Source organism: Leuresthes tenuis, unplaced genomic scaffold (assembly GCF_036924035.1).
Source record: "Leuresthes tenuis unplaced genomic scaffold, fLeuTen1.0.hap1 SCAF_23, whole genome shotgun sequence".
In the NCBI taxonomy this organism is placed as follows: Eukaryota; Metazoa; Chordata; class Actinopteri; order Atheriniformes; family Atherinopsidae; genus Leuresthes; species Leuresthes tenuis.
In genome coordinates this window covers 9792154-9803021 of record NW_027325377.1, presented here as the reverse complement: position 1 = coordinate 9803021, position 10868 = coordinate 9792154, and positions in this window count along the sequence as shown.

The following is a 10868-nucleotide window of genomic DNA, read 5'->3' as shown; positions in this document are numbered from 1 at the left end:
AACGCACAACAGTCAGTGCGGTTACATGCGGGCAATCGGATTGGATTAATGGCTAAATTACAATAAGATTGAGTTATTCAGATCATGTAACAAGCCTAATTTGACAAGAAATCGAATTGGATCGGGTTACTTGCGATCGAATTAAGAACCCAGGATAACTCAATCCGATTGCCCACTTAACGTGCCTGGAGACGACAGTGGATAGGATTGAGCGTTCTGTGCATTCTCGAGACTTTTTCCGCGATTGTCACCCGGAAGTCGAAAGAGACGATGTTACTGTTGTTGTCGCCACCGTTATGAAGAAACAAACAACGTGATGGAGAATGTGCCATTGTGCATCTCGTTTGTGTCATAACCATGCTTATCACAAATGTAGAGGGACGTAGCTTCATCTTGCTCTTCGTTCGCCATCTTTCTCGAATGCCTTAGTTTTGTTGTTGTTGGTGAGGACGTCAGCCAGAAGTGGCTCTATTAGCAATAGTTGAAATGGGTACAGCGCCACTTATCTAATGTGGTATTGCATGCTTTGCGCCAGTGTTTCGATTCATTCACCACCATGTAACAAAGGATAATTACCCCTTGCTCAAATAAGGAGCATAACCCAACTGAAACGCTATTTGTTAAAGTGCCAGAATGCACCCAGTCGCCAGATACTAGTGTGTGCTTGCACATGAAAGAGCACAAAACCAATCATACTGGTCTTTTTTACTTTTTTAAAAGCACTGTGCCTGTACTGGCAAGTTTTCCCAGACAACTTACTGTCCACACCATTATATAAGGTACCATCAGCCATCTAAGGATCCATTTGATGCTTCAATGCCTAGCACATCGAACAGGAAATCCTTTAGATGGCAAAGTATCATCCCATACACTGTCCATGTGTCAGTGTGTAGAAGGGGTACTACCAATGTGTCAACCCATTTGTGACCTAAAGACATCCTTACAGCTGTTTTTTCGAAGAAATCTTTGTCTATTCAATTTAATTGTTTGAAATAGAAAATGCAACTTTTGTGAAGAAATGTACTTGTCAAGATTAGATTTCAGGAAAACAAAGAGAAGTGGTTAACATGATAGATATTTATTTACAAATGTTGACTCAACATAAGTGTTCTATAGCAAATGGCAACATACAAGAAGTGGATGGGAAGAATCTTCCAGGGTCGTCGCCCGGGTCTCTGGGAGAAGTGGTTGCGATTTTCACCTCAATCTTCAACCGTTCTCTGTTACAGTCCATCATCCCCTCCTGCCTGAAATCTGCCACCATAATCCCTGTCTCCAAGAAGTCAACCATTGACAGCTTGAATGATTACAGGCCTTTTGCACTTACGCCTGTGATCATGAAATGCTGCGAAAAGCTGATTGCAAACCATATCAACGACGTTGAAAAGGTCCACACCTTCAAATTCCTGGGCGTCCACATCACGGACAACCTCTCCTGGTCTGCTAACACCAAGGCTGTGGTGAAGAAGCCTCAGCAACGTCTACATTTCCTGAGGGTGCTCAGGAGAAACCGCCTGGAGGAGAAGCTGCTCGTGTCCTTCTGCAGAGCCACCGTGGAGAGCATCCTGGCGTACTGTATCACAGTTCGGTACGCTGGGTGCACAGCAGCAGACAGAAGAGCTCTGCAGAGTGAACAATACAGCTCAGAGGATCACTGGTTGCTCTCTACCCTCCCTGGACAATATTGCCAGCTCACGATTCTCTAGCCAGCAACATAAACATCGTGAAGGACTCATCCCTTTTTCAACCTGCTACCCCCAGGCCGGCGCTACAGGTTACATAAAGCCAGGACAAACAAGCTCAGAGTTTCTTCCCCAGAGCCATCTGACTTTGAATCTTTGCGCAATCACCCTGCCCCCCAAGTCATTCAATGGCAATAAAGACTTTCTATTTCTATTCTATTAATGAGGTGGTAGGTATTCCAAAAGAGAAGTAAGTACTGACTGGTAAGGGACTCGATAATGTTGTGGTATGAGTTCAAATCACCTGCATGAAAAGTACTACCTCCAGCAGTGGTCCTTAGGCAAGACCCCCTTATCCTATCTGCCTACCTGTAAGTTGCTTAAGTGTCTGCTGAATGCATTAACATGAGTTGACAGAGCTTTGATATGAGCTCCTTGGCAGGTGTGGATGGCAGTACTGAGAGTTCCAGGCAGCTTTTTCTCTGAAAGGCAGACAAGAAGTAAGTTTTCAGATTTGATCAACATGAACTTCACTTTGACAAATATGAACATTGGCCGGGTCTTTACCACATAGGTAAACACATAAGCCGGCAACGAGATGAGAGGAGACTGGATCTTTTGACAGCCACTGGTATGGAGCAATGGGGAACACCACCAGTGCCACACCGACAGGAAAGTACTGCTTAGGAAGCAAAAGGAGAGAGAAACAGACAACAAATACCATAGACTCCGACATTACTAGTCTCCTCACTTGGGTTTAAAAGGTTTTAAACATCACAAAAAAGACAATTACCCAAACAATCTTCTGATCAGACACAGTACAAACACCGTCTAAAAATACAACAATTAACAACTTAATACGTCACTAGTAGAGTCTGCTCTTTCCCACAATGACGTGATGGGAAATGAGGACCATCTCTTCCACCTAGATTCATTAAACTGAATCTTTTTACTTCTAACTATCAAGTGGACCAAGTGGCTTATGACACTGAACACAGCATTTTGGGCCGTACTGTAATTACTTAAACACAGCATAGTTTGGTCTAGTGTCACCTGCCTCACCAAACATCCTAACCTGTCACTTTTTCCTATTATCTATTGTCTCCCAATAATTCACTGATATTGGTGAGTTTTAATGTTTTATTCAGGACTAAAGGATATATTTATATATGTCACAGGTCTCTTTACCCTTTGGGTAAGCAAGCAGGCAGAGTCGGAATGCAATTTAAGAAATTTATTAACACAGGCAGATCTTTTGATAGAAAAAAAACAGTTAAAAGGATGGAGTGATGAAGGGGCACAGTCTTTAAAAAGTGTCTTTACCTGTCGCCCCCAAGTGGGTCAGACAATCTTTTTAAAAGAGTCTTTACCAAGCATCCAAACAGTCTCAGATTCACCTTGTCTGTATGTAAGGGGCGAGGAAACAAGGTGGAGTTCAGTCAGCACTTCCTTTACTGCTGCCGGTCGCCTCCTTTGCCGCTGCCGGTCGCATCTGCCGGGCGCCTGCTTTGCTGCTGCCGGGCGCATCTGCAGGGCGCATCTGCCGGGTGCCTCCTCTAGGCAGGAAGGTGATTAGTAGTTGTAGGTGTGTTGTGTTCTGCAGGGGGAGGTCCTTCCCTCCTCGTTCTGTCCCTCTTAAGTCCTCAGGTAGAGGTGAACCCTCTCATCAGGGAGTCACAACCGGGTCAAAAGGTTTTTTTTTCCAAATAAAAACACACACTTCCCAGCATACAAAGCAAGCAATAAAACTGAATAAAATGCAATAAAACACAATAAAAACAGAAATCACACATCAGCGCTTCTGCCAGCAATAAATATTTGTACTGAGAAATGGAATCTTGACTTGTGCTGCTTGGGTGAGCGAACCTGGGTGCCTTAAATGAAATTCACCTAACAGAACATTTCCCTGGGTACAATTCCCAGGGTGGCGTTGGACAAAAAATGGATGCATCATGAAAAATGTAAGAGCTCTTATTTTAATGAGTAATATCTCTGCCTTTACATTCTTTATGACCAGATGTCAGAGTAGCTAGTTGTTTTCATTGTGTGAATATGTGCTGCGAGGACTGTGGTTTACAGTCACCTCACAACAGGAAGCTTGAAATTTTTCTGCTTTGAAGCTCAGCTTGGACGTTTTTGTGAATTGTCCAATACACAACCCACTTCTCACCTGAAAGAGGCGTGAAATATAGAAATATAGAGAATATAGAGAATGTTTGGATATAGTCTACATGTGTATGTGTCATGGCAAAATGTGGTTGCAGAGACACCTGTAATGTAGCATAATTTACAATTTTGATTTGCAATTTTGATAGCTTTGGTGTTTATATTTTGGATAAAAACGTCTGCTAAATGCATAAACATATTCTGATGAGGGGGCTGCACGGTGGTGTGGTGGTTAGCACCATCACCTCACAGCAAGAGGGTTCCAGGTTCAATCCCTGCCTGGTGCCTTTCTGTGTGGAGTTTGCATGTTCTCCCTGTGCATGGGTTTTCTCCGGGTACTCCGGCTTCCTCCCACCATCCAAAAAACATGCATGTCAGGTTAATTGGTGACTCCAAATTGTCCGTAGGAGTGAGTGTGAGCATGCATGGTTGTTTGTCTCGTTTGTCTCTATGTGGCCTTGTGATGGACTGGCGACCTGTCCAGGGTGTACCCTGCCTTTCGCCCGATGACTGCTGGGATAGGCTCCAGCCCACCCGCTACCCGATTAACGGACTGTCGGTATAGAAAATGGATGGATATTCTGATGAATAGATTTCATCCACATAACAAGATCATGATCATGCAAGAAACAGTCACTAAACTTTACTTGTGTGTTGTTAAAAATGAGGGTACATTTCTAAGATAGGTCTAGAAATATAATGGCAAGATTGTCTCTAGATAGCAAAATTATGTTATGGACCCAACCAAAATCTGTTTCTGTTTTTTTTTTTTTTTTTTTGCTCTTTTTATCAAAGTTAATGTTCTGTATAACTTGGCTAGTATGTGCCAACATAAGTGCAACACAAGTGTAAGGAAAGTGTACACTAGAATGAATCCTGGAAATGTACTTCTCATGGGCCGTAGCTCAGTGGTGAGAGTGGGTTATACACTAATCTGAAGGTTGGTGGTTTGATTCCTGCTCTTACTGCTCAAAGGTGAACTGAACTTTGGTGGCAGGAACTTTTCCAAAAATCATTGACCCACAGGTGGCAGTTCACCTCCTTGTCATGGCTGAGGTGCCATTGAGCACCGTACACCCCCAACATCTGCTCCCCAGGCACTGCAAATGGCTGCCCACCACTGAATGTGTGAATATGGCATCTGTCCTTATGAGTGTGTGACCCAGTGCATATGCATGTGTGTGTTCCAACATGTGCCAACCTGGATGGGTTAAATACAGAGGAGTAATGTTGTATGTATCTTTAGTTTCAGCTTAAAAACTTAATATTAATAACATCTAGCCTTTCACTGGGTGTTTGGCATCTTTATAGAGAGATTGGGAAGAAAAAAAGTTGTGGCATGAAGGTTTCTGTGTGATCAAACTGACCAAAGAAACTACCACCTCACACCTATTTTCATGTAATTTTTTATCTTGATTTTGATCTTTGTCAGTCTGGTTTAAGCAGTCCCTTAAATTAATTGTGAGGATGAAGATTAATGTATTAATGTAAATTCTTCCTCCACAGTAATATTTAACTCACTTACCTGATAGATAAAAGCAAAACTAATGTTATGCTCTAACGTATCAGCATGGAAATTCCCTTCTGGAAGTTATTAAGGTTTATTATGTTGCTATTTTAAGATAAGGCCTTCAACCTTGTTATTTTTATAATGAGCTTTGAAATGTGATGTCATTTATTGACAGTGGTACTGAACCATAAAATCATGAATAGATACTCCAACCTAGGGACAAAATATAATCAGAATTTGTAAAGAATTACAAGGAAACACCTGCTTTTAGAAATACATTACATAGCCTGAGAGTTGTTTGAAATAATAAGAAAGCTACTTGCAGGATTGCTGCATAAAACATACAGTGCAATGCATTTTTGTTTTGTTCCTATAGTTGAAAATGCCTTTAATGAATCCTGCAATCCTGTAAATGCTGGAGAAATGAATGTTGCTGTGGTAGCTCTCCATCCAGTACAATCATAACAAAAAAAAAAACAACCACTGATGAGTCCAAACATACCGAAATATGACCGACAGTAGAAAATTAGATGACGTATGAGTCAGAAAGATGTGGGGAAAAACCCATCTTGATAACAATGTTCACCGACTTTTAATTCAAGAGCAGTACATGATGTTTTACTGCCACACAGAACAGAACAGTGTTGTAATATTACCTTGGCTTTGAAGTCACACCTGGTCAAGAATTTCTTAGATCACGTGATCAGGACTCTTACTACCATTGTTTTGTTCCCATGTTCAAGTAATCATACAAAGCTTAAACCAAAGCATCTACCTCTCACCATGCAACAGAATCATGTTGTAAAAGAAAAACACCATCTATGTTTCTGTTGACTATAGTGTAATTAATTTTGGGCACCAACAGGGGGATGTTAAGTAATAGGACATATTACTGAAAATGTTAACAATGTATAGTTTTCAACATCAATTCTGAAAAAGCTTCAATGTTGTTCAAATATAGATCAAAACAGAATGCACAGATTTGCAACTCTCATAATCCAGTATTTTATTCACAATAGAACATAGAAAACATGTTGAAAGTAAGATATTTTACTATTTCATGAGAGAAATTATAAATTTCGTTTGAAACTCGACAGAAGGCTCTGCAAAGGCAGGGGAGTAACCATAGACAGAAGGTAAAAGAACAAAATTAAGAGGACTGGCTGATGAAAGAATGACTGAAAAACAGACAGTGGTATATAAAAAAAAACAGACATGGAACTCACAGGGAAATTATATCAATGATCAACAATCCATAAAACAAATTATGGAGTATTGCTCATCAGCTTTAAAGACTTTAAATAATCCATCACTTACAGTACATAATATCATCAAGAGATCAGAGAATCAGAAAACTCAGGAACTTTTCCAAAAATCATTGTCTGTGAACACAGTTCAACGTGCCATCCACAAATACAAATGATTAAAGCTCTTTCAAGCAGAGAAGAAGTCATATGTGAACATGATCGAGAACCATCATCATCTTCTTCGGGCCTGTCAGAACCAAGGTGTATGGGGTTGTTTGTGACGTGGAAGTGGTAAGACCCAGATGCAGATTTTAAAGGATAACTTGATTTATTTAACAAAAGAACAGCCGGATAACAATAAATCTAAACTGTGGAATAAATTAAACAAGACTATGGCTGTGGAAAACAAGAGGCAAAACCTGACCTGACAAGCCTGAAAACCATAAAGCATGTTGCATGAAGGTAAAGAGAACTGAATTGTCAGCGAAGGTGGGGATTTTGCACTGAACTGAGGGAACCTGGAACTAAAATACTGTGGGGAGGTGATTGGGGATGGAGTGCAGCTGACAGGTGACTTGAATGAACCTAAAGTGGCATGGCATGGGAAAACATGGCAAAAAACTATTGACTAAAAATAAACCTAAAACCTGAAAGCAAAACCCAAGACATGACATAAAAAAAAAAACAACCCAAAACCCAAAACATGACATGACAGGGCCAATGCTTATCTAAAATGGATGGAGACAAACTATTCTGCAGACTGAGGAAAACTGTACTGCGGTCAAACAAATAGAAATTTTAGATTTGTTTGGAAATCATGTACCCCTTGTGCTTTGGACTAAAAAGGACAGGGACCATTGAGCTTATTATTTGCAACTGGATCAAAAGCCATTGCATCTCTGGTGGTATGGGTGCGCTTTAATGTATATGGAACTGGAAAATTGCATATGTGCTAGAATGGTGCTGCAATAGTGGTAGGATTATCAGGCCTCTTCAACTCATATAACAAAGTTATTCACCAATATAGTGAACTCATTTGTAAATCCTTGCCAGCATACATGCAGTAAGATTAGCATTGAATAAAATCTTTATTTCTTTTCATGCAAAAAAAATCTACATAAAGAAAGCCATTATGTGTCTCTTAATGCGTTAATTTAAGTGGACTGATGGTTTTCTCACTGATTTGTGTTAAAACAAATCAACCTATAATATCCACAGACCTGGACATCAAATTCTTCATGCCTTCCTTCTCTTGCATTGAAATTATAGGTGTCCAAATGAGAAACAGCATTCTCAAGCTTATAGTGACCTCTAGCAGTACAAAAAAGCTGTCAAGATGGTTTCACATTTGACATAGCAAACTGATGTAAGTAATCGAAGTTGGGATAACTAATCATATTTCTTTTTAATGTACCCTCACATGTCTTTTTGTAAAATTTTAAACATGTTCTTGAAATGATCACATTTTCATACCATATAGCTGTATCAAATCAGCCAGATGATACAAGTTGATGATAAAATAAATTATGATACAGTAAAAATATATCCAATGTGTTTCAAAAAAGTAAATAATCAAATTTTAAACAAATTTGAATGAATAAATAACTGAAATTCAATTGATTGTTAAGTTAATTGTTTCCAGTAGTGTATTTGTTACTGCTAAACTGTTTATTAAATAATTTATAGCATATGGCCCAACAATGCTCTATAGTGTGTTTCAACTAATTAAATTATGTGAACCTGTTTGCAGGGGACTGTGTTAAGTTTTGTAAAGTTTGACATATTTCTTTCTCCAAAGCTAGAGCAGAGGAATGTGTTGTTGTTGTTTTTCTGCCTGCATACTGCATGAAATTCTGCAACATGGCATCTGCACTGGCCTTGAGTGCCCTTCTAGCACAGAATCATTTACAGTGTACCCGTCTTCTGTGAATATTGAAATTGTATCATAGTGAAAAGCTAAATATTTCTTGGAAAAAGGAAAAGGACCCCCCTCAGCATTTTTGTGCCCCTGGCGCCACCTTTTGGCCTAACAGTTTTTTTTGGAAAGTGTGTTCCCTTCAGCACTTTTCTTCTGCACTTGACCCTCAAATGACTGTAAGTATCATAACCAATGTTGGTCATAATTCTGAAAGAAAAGCATTATTCCTATATTATTATTCTATAAAGTAATGCACAATTACCTAACAAAATAGTTTTAGCAGTAAGCAAACAAAATCTTAAAATTCTTCTAATCTGTTTGTATTTTTTTCCCATTTATTGTTAACAGAGACTGACTGAATAGGAAATGTGTATGTGTGTGTTTTTTTAACAGAAATAATCTGATAACCTTACTATGACAACTTACTTTCTCTCTAAAGTATATACCTTGTCGAATGTGATCATCATTTTACACTTCTGCCAAACATAGACCATCAATTTTACCAGCATAAGAGCCAGTGCTCTAGAAAAGGAAAAATAAAGCAGAACTGCAGTTTGGTAACTGTCCTGCTGGCAAAGACTTGTCCTTTTTATAGTCTTATGCTAGGGACACACAGACGGAAGAGAGTAATTTGAGCACAGCAATTGTAGACTGGAGCAGACAATTTTTTCCTTTCTCAGGAGAAAAGTCTCATGCCAACTTTGAAACATAAAGTGTTATATTTGGGGATGGATGTCCTTTGGTTGTTGTATTAATTCTGTATCATATCAATTATTCAAAGTATTCTTGCAAAACAGTTAAGAAATAGCTCATACCACTGGGAGTGCATCGGCTGTGACACCCACAATGTACACAACTGTTTGGCCTGTAACATCTCCCAGCTGAGGAAATTTTGCATGGAAGATGTTAAAAAAAGGTCAGTAACCTGTCAGAGGCTGGTAAGCATCTATGCAAAAATATTTTTGGTAAGGATATAATTAAAAATATAAAATTTTGTCTTGTTATTATTATATACGACCTCCACTTGTAGGCACTGTATTTAAGAGAATAGCATGTTTGGGAATAAGACGACCTGATGTGGATCTGGAGTAAATTTACATATTTTTCTGGCACCATTCTTCACAGGCGAATTTATTTAAACGTTGAAAAGAGCACTGACTAAATGTTATTTGGTGTTGGGGATAAAAATGAGCACTGAGAGGAGCCCCGTGAACGCAACACGTCAAAGGGACTCTGCTGTCATCATCCGGCTCTCCTCCCAGCCAGAGAGCCACAAAATAATAGGAGCGCTCACTCTGTATTACTTTTAAGTACAGAATAATGGAATAATGGAGTCACTGCCGGCCTGTACTGTAGAATCTGATATAAAACAAAACAAACCAATCAAGATTTTTGTATTGTTATTCTTGTTATTACAAACTTTGGACTGCAAACTTGCTTGAATGTGTGCGAACAGCGCATGCGTAAGCATCGAAGCCCATATTTGCAGACCGGAAAATGTTGAAAATTTTGTAACGGGGTGATTCATCTGTCTAACACATTATCACTGGCTTATCATAAGCAGTTGCTGCTACGCTACTGAATGATTCGACGAGGACATTTCCCTGGTTGAAGTTTAACAGAGGAGGTCAGTTTTTTTGTCATATTCTCTTTCAGTTGAGGACGGAGAAGACGGAGGTGAGGGATCTGCCCATGATAGCATCTTTGTGTTAGCTTGAATATAGAACAGTGAAGGCTGAGAAGAAAAAAAACTCCTGTCATTGCAAGAGTAGCTTATGTGCTTGAGTACAGGTCATCCCAGAAACCCAGGCATTTCTGGTAAAGCACGTGTTTTTCTCACATTTCAAAGTAGTGAGAATACTCATTATAAACCTCGTGTTTGTCAGCTAGCTTCCAGAGAAAGACACGAAATGTAACTGTTGGTGCGCGAGAGAGTTGAATAATTCCAACAAGATACGAAGCGTCAGCTACGGAGTCACTTCATACTGTGGTAGAAACCCCACTTAAACACTTGAAGATGCTTTATAAGCTACATTTGCATATTTATAAATGGCTCGCATCAAAAATACCTGCTCTGGCAAATTAATGTTCAGCCTTTCCACATAGCGTATTCTCATTAAAAACATTTTTTTTCTAAATTACTGCTTGACCCTATATAGTTGTAATGGGAATTGGAATTTTTTTTAACCAAAACACGCCATCAAGCCATACTTACCATAATTATCATAATTAGAACGACTTTTTCTCTTTGCATTAATATGCTACCATCGTTTTGGTCTCCTATTTTTAGTATTTTTTTTTTTCTTACCCTTGAGGTCAACATCTTGCTGAAAATGCATGGTTTT